Source organism: Peromyscus maniculatus, chromosome 6 (assembly GCF_049852395.1).
Source record: "Peromyscus maniculatus bairdii isolate BWxNUB_F1_BW_parent chromosome 6, HU_Pman_BW_mat_3.1, whole genome shotgun sequence".
NCBI lineage: Eukaryota > Metazoa > Chordata > Mammalia > Rodentia > Cricetidae > Peromyscus > Peromyscus maniculatus.
In genome coordinates, this window is record NC_134857.1 from 62,342,731 (window position 1) to 62,352,262 (window position 9,532).

The following is a 9,532-nucleotide window of genomic DNA, read 5'->3' on the forward strand; positions in this document are numbered from 1 at the left end:
AGCAGCCACGGCAGTGTTGGGAACCGAACCCAGATCCTTTTGAAGAACACCAAGTACTCTGCAATAGTTTGAATGTATTTGGCGCCCATAAACTTATAGGGAGTGGCGCTATTAGGAGGTGTGTTCTTATTGGAGAAAGCATGGTCTTGCTGGAGGAGGCTACATGACACACACACCTTTAATCCAGACCTTGAGGCTGGAGGGCACACCTTAAATCTAGACCACACCTTCTGTTGGAAGTGTGTCACTGTAGGAGTGGGCTTTGAGGTCCTTTTCTCAAGTTTCACTCAGTGTGGCAGTCAGTCGACTTCCTGTTGCCTGCAAGATCTAGGACACTTGGCTATTTCTCCAGCACCATGCTTGCGTGCATGCCACCATGCTCCCTGCCATGAGAGACTGAACCTCTGAACTGTAAGCGAGCCCCCTCGATTAAATGCTTTGCTTATGAGTTGCCGTGGTCGTGGTGTCTCTTCACAGCAATAGTAAACTGTAACTAAGACATACTCTTAACCACTGAGTCATCTCCACAGCTCCCCAAGTACTTATTCTTATTGACTGCCCCTTGTTTGCTTAGTGCCACTACTCCCATACCTCTTCACAATGTCTACCTAGAAACACCATCAAATAACTCCCCAGGTCTACTGAGGTTGTGCTTTGATGGAAAGCAAACTCATGTCTACTTATATCACAAAGTCTAACACATTTAGGAAGCAAATAACAACTTTCTATTCAGCTTTAATCATTTCCAGGCAAAGAAGCATCAGCCCTTCAATACAGCTGACAGGTTCAATCACCATATTGAAGTACTTTTCTGTTGGTGGTATTTTCTTTCATTTCCATAAATGGGACTCTAGAAAGAATAAGAATCCTTTAACTAGGTACCAACTTAATCAGACAAGTTGGAGCTTTCCAACATCTCTTTAATTAAACCCAAGAACAGACTTGCTTAGTGATTATTGTGGGGGACTGGAGAAAAAGCAGGAAAGAAACTGTTGATTTCAAGGGGAGGAAACCATGTTGCTTCTTATGAGTAGTTATAGGACTTTTTCTTTATGATTTTCCAAAGGAAAGAGCAAGGCATGCTGGGAAGGTGACTGCTGCTGTAACTTATTTTAGCAATCCTGTAAATAAGGAAACAAAGGGCATAGAACAGCATGGAAGCCACCAAGACCCCAGGAATCTTTCTCAGTCTGGTTGCAAAATATGGTGTTTGTGCATAAAGGCTTACAGATACACTATTATTATATTTCTCTATTTGCTAAAACACACATTATAAACACAATTACACTGAGATTTGAAATACAAATTATAGCTATTTTAAACACAAATTTATTATGAAACCTGCTTTTCTTTGTTATTGGTGTAATTTGTGGTAAAATTCCAATCAACATTTTAAAAATAAGTTCTTTCAAGATTAATGATACATTGGCCATTAATATTTTTTCAACAATGGCCTGGAGATGTAGCTTATTGGTAGATTGCTTGCCTAGCATATACTAGATCCTGGGTTCCATCTCCATACTCCATGAATGAATGAATTAAGAAAATAATTAATCAAACAATAAAACTAGTTAAAATTAATTCTTCATTCAATGGAATTCTAAAAGTAATGCATTATGTGCAATTGAGAAAATATTAAAATTAACAAGAAAGATAAATTGTATAAAAAAGCTTTTGTAAAGATTTTATTTCATTCACAATGTACAATTTTTGAAAAACATTTAGAAGCACAATTATCATCAGCTATATTACAAACAACAAAATGATGAAAACCTTTGGGGCCATTTAGTGAAATATGCAGTTTGAAGCAAATAAAATTGGAGTTCAATGGATCTTACTAACTGAATGTCAGCAATATTGAAAGTTTCTTGCTTTTGCTATTGAAGTATGATGAAATCCTAAACATTGGACACATGATAAGGGGTTGTGACTCAGACAAATTTGCTCCAGTAGGGAAATGTGGACTTCAGGAAGAGGAAGTTGTTCTGAGGCTGCCTTTATGAACTTAATATCTGAGAGGCCCTCACACCTGCTACTAGAGCACAGAAGGATGTATGCTCTTAAGATTGTGATTTTCAGGTCTCATGGAGGGTGAACTAGGGACTTTAGGCTTGCTACCTCCATGCTAATGTGCCCTCTCCTCTGTCACCTGTGCTTAGGGACTCGATCTTTAAAACATGCTCCCGGCAATTTTCCAATAGGATGCTTCCAGAAAGAGTGATTTCTTCCTCCTCAGTGATTTCACCAATTGTTTCCTATTCAAATTTTTAGAACTTACCAAATTTGATTGTTACCATCGAGTTCTGTGCCTGGCTTGTTCAGGAGGCTGGATTTCTACTAGGTAGGTACTGTGTGTCACTTCTTTTTATATCTTCTGAACTCAGCTTAGATCAGGTAAGGACACATCTAACATTCATTATTCAACAAAAATCAAACCTTCCTTTTGCCCTTTGATCATTGGAATCACAGATGCGTTCAGGTGTAGCAGAGAAAAAAAAAATTCCCACTATGTAGAGCCTGGAAGACAGAGACATGGGAGCTAAGGAAAATCAGTGAGTAGGAACAAAGCTGCGAAGCTTTACTTGTATTTGATCTTTCCCTACAGGAATGCCAATGAGAGGACTGGGAGCCAGACAAGGGGCATGACAGGCTCCTAGTAGCCCGGCCAGGGAGCAGGCCTTAGTTTTGGTTTTACTGGAGCTGGCTAGAGCTGAATAACCATTTCAGGGGAGTGGGGGTAGAAGGGGGACCCACAATTCAGGGGCAACCAATGAGCAGGTGCCCCACAGCCTTCTACTAGCTGAAGAAAGCTTTTCCTATCCTGCCGCTGGAAAGTCCCTAACCACTAGAGCCACCTCTCAATCCTGTAACAACCCATAAACTTTTTGTTTAAACCCACCAATCATCCCCTAGACTAATCTCTCCTCCCTAGAATTCCCCTAGCCCTGCTTAAAAGGAGCCTGTGAGCTTCTCTCAAGGATGCCATTTGTCACTTTGTCAGATGGTTAGACCCTAACATCTTGGTCATTTTTAATAAATGTTCTTGTTGATCGCATACATGACTGGTGGTCTTTTATGAGACTTCTCTGGGACTCTAATACCAAAAGGCTATGGCTTTTGATTTTCAGAGAAAGCTGTGGCACAGTTATTTGGGTTTAGTTGGTTGGTGTTGTTGTTTTCATTATTGTTTTCTTTCTTGATTGTCACTTTGACCCAAATACCCAAGAAACCACTTTAGAAAGAAGAAGAGTTCATTTTAGCACACAGTTTAATCAGTTTCACTCTACAGTCCTATGCTGCACTGAATCTTGGCCCAGGCAGATCACCATGGTCACAGGAGTGTGTATTCATGTGTGTGCGTATATGCCTGATGGAAGATACTGTTCATGTCGGGTACACAGAAAGCAGATCAAGAACCAGAAAAAAGGTAAAACTTCCCAAGACCAGCCTTTAGTGACCTTCTTCTTCCACTGAGCCCACCACTTGCAGTTTCCACACCCTCCTAAAATGGTACCATGAGCTGGGTACTAAAGGGTCAGCACATGAAGCTGTGGGAGACATTTCATAATCAAACTATAACTTTAATTCTCATGATTAATTTATCACTGCCTTCTGTTTGTACAGTTACCTGTATAAATGATTACAGAACACTTGCTAAACTGTAAAAACAAAAATGAAACAATATTTAAAATGCTTTTTCTATGCCAGGCACTCTGCTGGGGTCATTTTATTTCTCACTAAATTAATTAGCTTATTAATTATCTGGAAGCTAGGATTTGCTCTTGATTTTGGTTTGTTCTCTCCAGACTGTCCTGAAAGTTCCAGACTCATCAACCCCTCCCTGCCTCAGCCTCTTGAGTTTAGCAATAGAAGGTTATCTGTCCTCAACCAGCTTGTTTCTGTGCCCAGGCCTCTGAGAACTAGCTTTGCCTAGGCTGAATTAGCTGTTCATTAACAGAGCTAGTAGATAAACCAAACATTTCCTCATGTGTCATCTATGCATTTTCTCCTACTTGGATTGCCACATAATGCCCAATGAGTAAAATATACCTTTGTAAAGGATAAGTGTTTTTACATTGTTGAATAACTAAAAATGCCTTAAATTGTCTTGTTCGGTAAATAAATTCATTTTGTGGTGTTTTATTTATTTGACTTTGATTTTCAACTTTGTTAAATTGCATGCATATGAATCTGACACAGATGGTGGTTTCTCTAGTGTCTGCAGGAATTAATACATTTGTGCAAGCATACGTCTCAGCACTTTCATATTTTCTTCAACATCTGTTACTGAGAACAACCAAATGCAGAGAAATCTACCTAAGCTGATATGATAAAATATGATGGCACACAAGGATTCTAGGTCTCATACTTTAATAAATTAAATGATTAGGATTATCTACATACTTTATCCATTTTATACATTCTAGATATTTTAAATACAGGCTATGTTTTAGAATCCTACCAGTAAGATAATAGTGAGGATTATTTAAAATAATATACTAGAACAATGCCTGGAGATATAGCTCATTAGTAGTGTGCTTGTCTAGCATGTGTGAGATCCAGTCCAAACATGACAAATAAAACCATACAACAAATACAGATACTTGTAACTGCTGATTTATATTGGGTACAAGACTACTTAGGTTTTTACTACAAGATTTTCTTCACTCTTCATATCAAATATGATGACCCTGTTGCAAGCAGGTTTGGAAAATGCAGGATCGAGGTGATAAGTAGACACAGATTCTTTCAGGAAGCTAGAGCCAGCAGAAAGAGGAAAATAACAATGAAAGCCTAAAACAAGTTGAAAGTAAGGTGACAGATTAAGTTGTGGCTATAGGAAAACTAAAACAGAGCTTGGAGACAGGGATTTGCAGAAAGCAAAGGTGAGGAGAAGAGGCCCTTGTGTGAAGGAAGTTCAGATGCCAAGAGTTACTTGACACAGATCTGTGTGAATGTGAGACCAGACTGAGCATGTTCACTTCCATTGACAGAACTTTATTTCCAAAGAAAATCTATGCAATAAAATTGATTATCCAATATATTCAAATTTATAACTCTTATTAATGCGCTGTTGGAGCCATGGAGCCCCACCCACTGCTGCATGTACCTCAGTACTGGCATTTTTGAGCTTTGCTCATACACAGCTACAAGGTCAACAGCAACTCAACAGAGTCATTTTATGTATTCTCATTAGTTGTGAAAGGTTTTTCATCAGGACACATTGATGAATTCCACACTCTTCTTAGTATAAGCGATCACATGAATATTTTTTCCCATTTCTATCTCCTTTGTCTCACTTACAGAAATACTGGGTGATGGCAGAAAGATGAACTCAAGTCCATGCCTTCTCTGTAACTAACCAGAGCCAGAGCTCTCATACTGAGCATCTTCAGAGGTGGAAGGTCAGGGTAAGACTCCTTATTAGTTCTGACCTGCTACAATTGAACATCATAGAGCTAACAAGTAAAAAACAGCTAAAATCCTGATACCAAATAATACAAAAAAAACTTGATGCTCAATGTGAATAAATAAACTACTTTTAAGATTTCATCTTTAATCCTTTTATGCTAATTTCATGAAAGTTTAAAACATGGAGGAATAACAAAGATGCAGCATATAGCTCTTTTGCTTAAGCTTCACTCAGTATCACGGTCTACTTGCTATTGCCTTATGATTAAGATGTAACCAGCACTATGTCTGCCTGAACACCAACATGCTCCCGCCATGATGATAATGGACTAAACTTCTGAAACTACCTTGAAAGAACAATACTCAACTTCAAATGGAAAAACAAAAATTCCAAGATAGCTAAAACAATCTTGTACAATAAAAGAACTTCTGGAGGTTTCACTACCACTGATTTAAAGCTGTACTACAGAACTATGGTAACAGAACCACATGGTATTGGCATAAAAAGAGATAGGTGGATGAAAGGAATCAAATCAAGAAATCAGACATAATTCCACACACCTACAGACCACTTGGTTTTTGATAAAGAAGCCAAAATTATACAATGGAAAAAAGCATCTTCAGCAAACAGTGATGCTCTAACTGGATGTCAGCATGTAGAAGTATGCAAATGAATCTAGTCTATCACCCTACACAAAACTCAAGTCTAAGAGGATCAAATAAATCAGATACACTGATTCTTATAGAAGAGAAAATAGAAAATAATCTCTAACACAATGGCACAGGAGACAACTTCCTGAACAGAACACCAATAGCACAGGCACTAAGATAGACAATTAATAAATGGGACCTCATAAAGTTGAAAAGTTTCTATAAGGAAAAAAAAAACACTACTAATAGGACAAAACAGTAGCTTACAGAATGGGATAAGATCTTCACCAACACCACATCTGACAGGGGACTGATTTCCAAAATATATAAAGAACTCAAGAAACTAGATACCAACAAACCAAATAATCCAATTAAAAATGATGTACAGATCTAAACAGAGAATTCTCAACAGAGGAATATCAAATGGCCCAGAAACACTTAAGAAGATGTTCAACATCCTTAGCCATCAGGAAAATTCAAATCAAACTGACTCTGAGATTCCATCTTACACTCATCATAATGACTAAGATAAAAAACACAGTGGCATCTAGTACTAGAGAGGATGTGGAGCAAGGGGAACACTCCTCCTTTTCTGGTGGGAATGCAAACTTGTACAGCCACATTGGAAGTCAGTGTGGTGATTCTCGGAAAACTGGCAAACAATCTACCACAGACCCAGTAATAGCACTCCTTGGCATATACCCAAATGGTGCTTAATCATACCACAAGGACACTTGCTCAACCATGTTCATAGAAGCTTTATTTGTAATAGCCAGAACATGAAAACAACCTAGATGTCCCTCAACCAACCAAGGAATGGATAAATAAAATGTGGTACATTTACACAATGGAGCATTACACAGTTGTTAAAAACAAGGATGCCAGGAAAGTTGAAGGCAAATGGATGCAACTAGAAAAAAATTATCTCAAGTGAGGTAACCCAGACAAAGAAAGACAAACATGTATGTACTCACTCATAAATGGATATCAGCTATAAAATAAAGGATAGCTATGCTATAATCCACAGACCCAGAGAGAATAGGAGAAAAGGAAAGTTCATGGGGGTGGGGGAGATGCCAGATCTCCCTGGGAAGGGGAAATTGAATAAATTTTAGTGGGTGGACTGAGGGCTGGTGGTGATGGGAACAGAAGCAATCAGATTCAGGGACAGAGGGGTAGAGTACTGAAAGAGACTACTGGAAAGGGGGGATGCATTTTGGGGCCAGGTAAAAATCTGTAGCAAGGGAATCTTCCAGGAAATTACAAGGATGACTACAGCTAATACTCCTAGCAATAACAGATATGTAGCCTGAACTGGCCAATTCCTGTGACCAGATTGGTGCCTAGCCCAATTGTCATCAGAGAGGCTTCATCCAGCTACTGATGGAAATAGATGCAGACCCACAACCAAACACTAAGCCGAGTTTGGTGAATCCTGCAGAAGAGGGGAAGAAAAGATTGTAGAAGCCAGAGGGGTAAAAGACACCACAAGAAAACTCACAGAATCAACTAACCTGGGCTCAAAGGAGCTCTCAGAGACTGAACCGACAACCAGGAAGCCTACATGGGTGTGAGCTGGACATTATGCAAATATGTTACAGTTGTGGCTTGGTCCTCTTGTGGGACTCCTAACAGTGGGACCAGGAGCTGTCTGACTCTTTTGCTGGCTCTTGGGACCCTACTCCTCATACTTTACTAATCACCTTGCCCAACCTCAGTACATGGGGAGGTGCTTAGTCTTATTGAGACTTGATATGTCATTTTTTATTGATACTCATGGGAGACCTGCCCTTTCCTAATCAGAAACAGAGGAGTGAATTGGGGGGTGGGGTGGAGAGGCTGGGAGGAGAGGAGGAAAGGGAAACTGTGGAGGAGATGTAAAATGAGTAAATAAATGAATTTATTTATTTAAAAAATATGCAGTGTATGAATATTTTCAAAGTGTTTATTTTACTTCAAGTATTAAAGTACATTATAGTACGAATCTGTTTTAAAAGTAATTCTGGGCCGGGCGGTGGTGGCGCACGCCTTTAATCCCAGCACTCGGGAGGCAGAGGCAGGCGGATCTCTGTGAGTTCGAGGCCAGCCTGGGCTACCAAGTGAGTTCCAGGAAAGGCGCAAAGCTATACAGAGAAACCCTGTCTCGAAAAACCAAAAAAAAAAAAAAAAAAAAAAAAAAAAAAAAAAAAAAAAAAGTAATTCTGATTACATAAAATTTTCTTTTCTCCTATCCCTAAAATAAAATTTAAAAAAACCCACAATCTCTGAAATACCTAATAAGATAAAAATGATGCTTAATTTTAATTGTCGAGATGGCAGAAGTTATCATCACCCAGGAGGCTGGTCCCTGGGCATCTCTATGGGGTATTGTCTTGATTGTATTAACTGACAGAAGACTTCCCCAGTGTGACTGGCAGCATTTCCCTAGGCAGGCGGTCCCGGACAGAGTAAAAGTGTAGAAAGTGAGCTGAGCACCAGCATGCAGGTTTTCATGGCTCTCTTATGACTGATGGTACAATGTGAGCAGCTGTTCCGAGCTGGCTCTGATGTCTTGACTTCCCCACCACCGTGGACAAAGATGAAGCCGTTTTCCCTAAAATTTCTTTTGTCACTGTATTTTAATTCAGCAACAGAAAAAAAGCAAAAACAAAAATGGTTAACTAACTCCAATTGCCAAATCCCTTAGTCCAACTCTGGCTTCATCCCCCACCTCTGAGAGGTGACAATTACCCCAGTGCTTTCTTCTCTAGCCATCATGTGAGCATGAGTGGACCCTGAGAGGAACCTACGATTTTAAGCAGGTGTCATAGAGTCAGTGAATCTGATTAAAAGACACATTTTGCTTATAACTCTTAGGATATTGGTTTGCAGAGTTTGAGCTGCATAACAACTGTCAAATCAAATACACAAAATTTTCTATGAAAGTTTATCTAAAATAATTTTTAAAACATTTGTTTCACTAAATTTGGAGAGGATATTAATTAATTCATTGGTGGTTATTTCTGGAAGCTAGTGCTCTGGGATCTAGCATTTTTACAGTGGTTTATTGTTTTATAGATATCTTGTTATCTTATGTGCTTTTCTTAAAGAAATTCAAAGAGCTATTTGTTTCCCTAACACCTTTGTCTTTTAACTTGATATAACCTCTCTTCTGAATGTCAAACCACTGGGTTCTTAAAAGTAGTTCTCTTTCTGAAAAACATTGTTAAGTTCCTGGTATTTTCCTCTTTCTCTTCACTTATTTATTTATCCTTGCATGCATGTGTAGGTCAAAGGACGTTTTACAGAAGTTAGTTCCTTCCTTCTACCCTATGGGTCCCAGGTAGAGAATTCAGATGGCTATCCTTGATAACAAGTGTATTTACCCACTAAGCCATCCGCATGGCCATCTGTGTGTACTTTTAACAAGTAGTCAGATAATTAATACAAAGAACATCAAATAGGGTAAATATTCAGTAGCAATTCCGAG

The 9,532-nt window shown here is 38.9% G+C and overlaps 1 long non-coding RNA gene across 1 annotated transcript; it reads left to right on the plus strand.

The window, feature by feature from the left end:
- Nucleotides 1-1,762: 1,762 nt before the first annotated feature.
- On the plus strand, nt 1,763-3,055 carry LOC121830185 (uncharacterized). The gene is made up of 2 exons (XR_006073183.2): nt 1,763-2,341; nt 2,606-3,055. It is a non-coding gene; the product is annotated as an uncharacterized LOC121830185 (long non-coding RNA).
- Nucleotides 3,056-9,532: the final 6,477 nt, after the last annotated feature.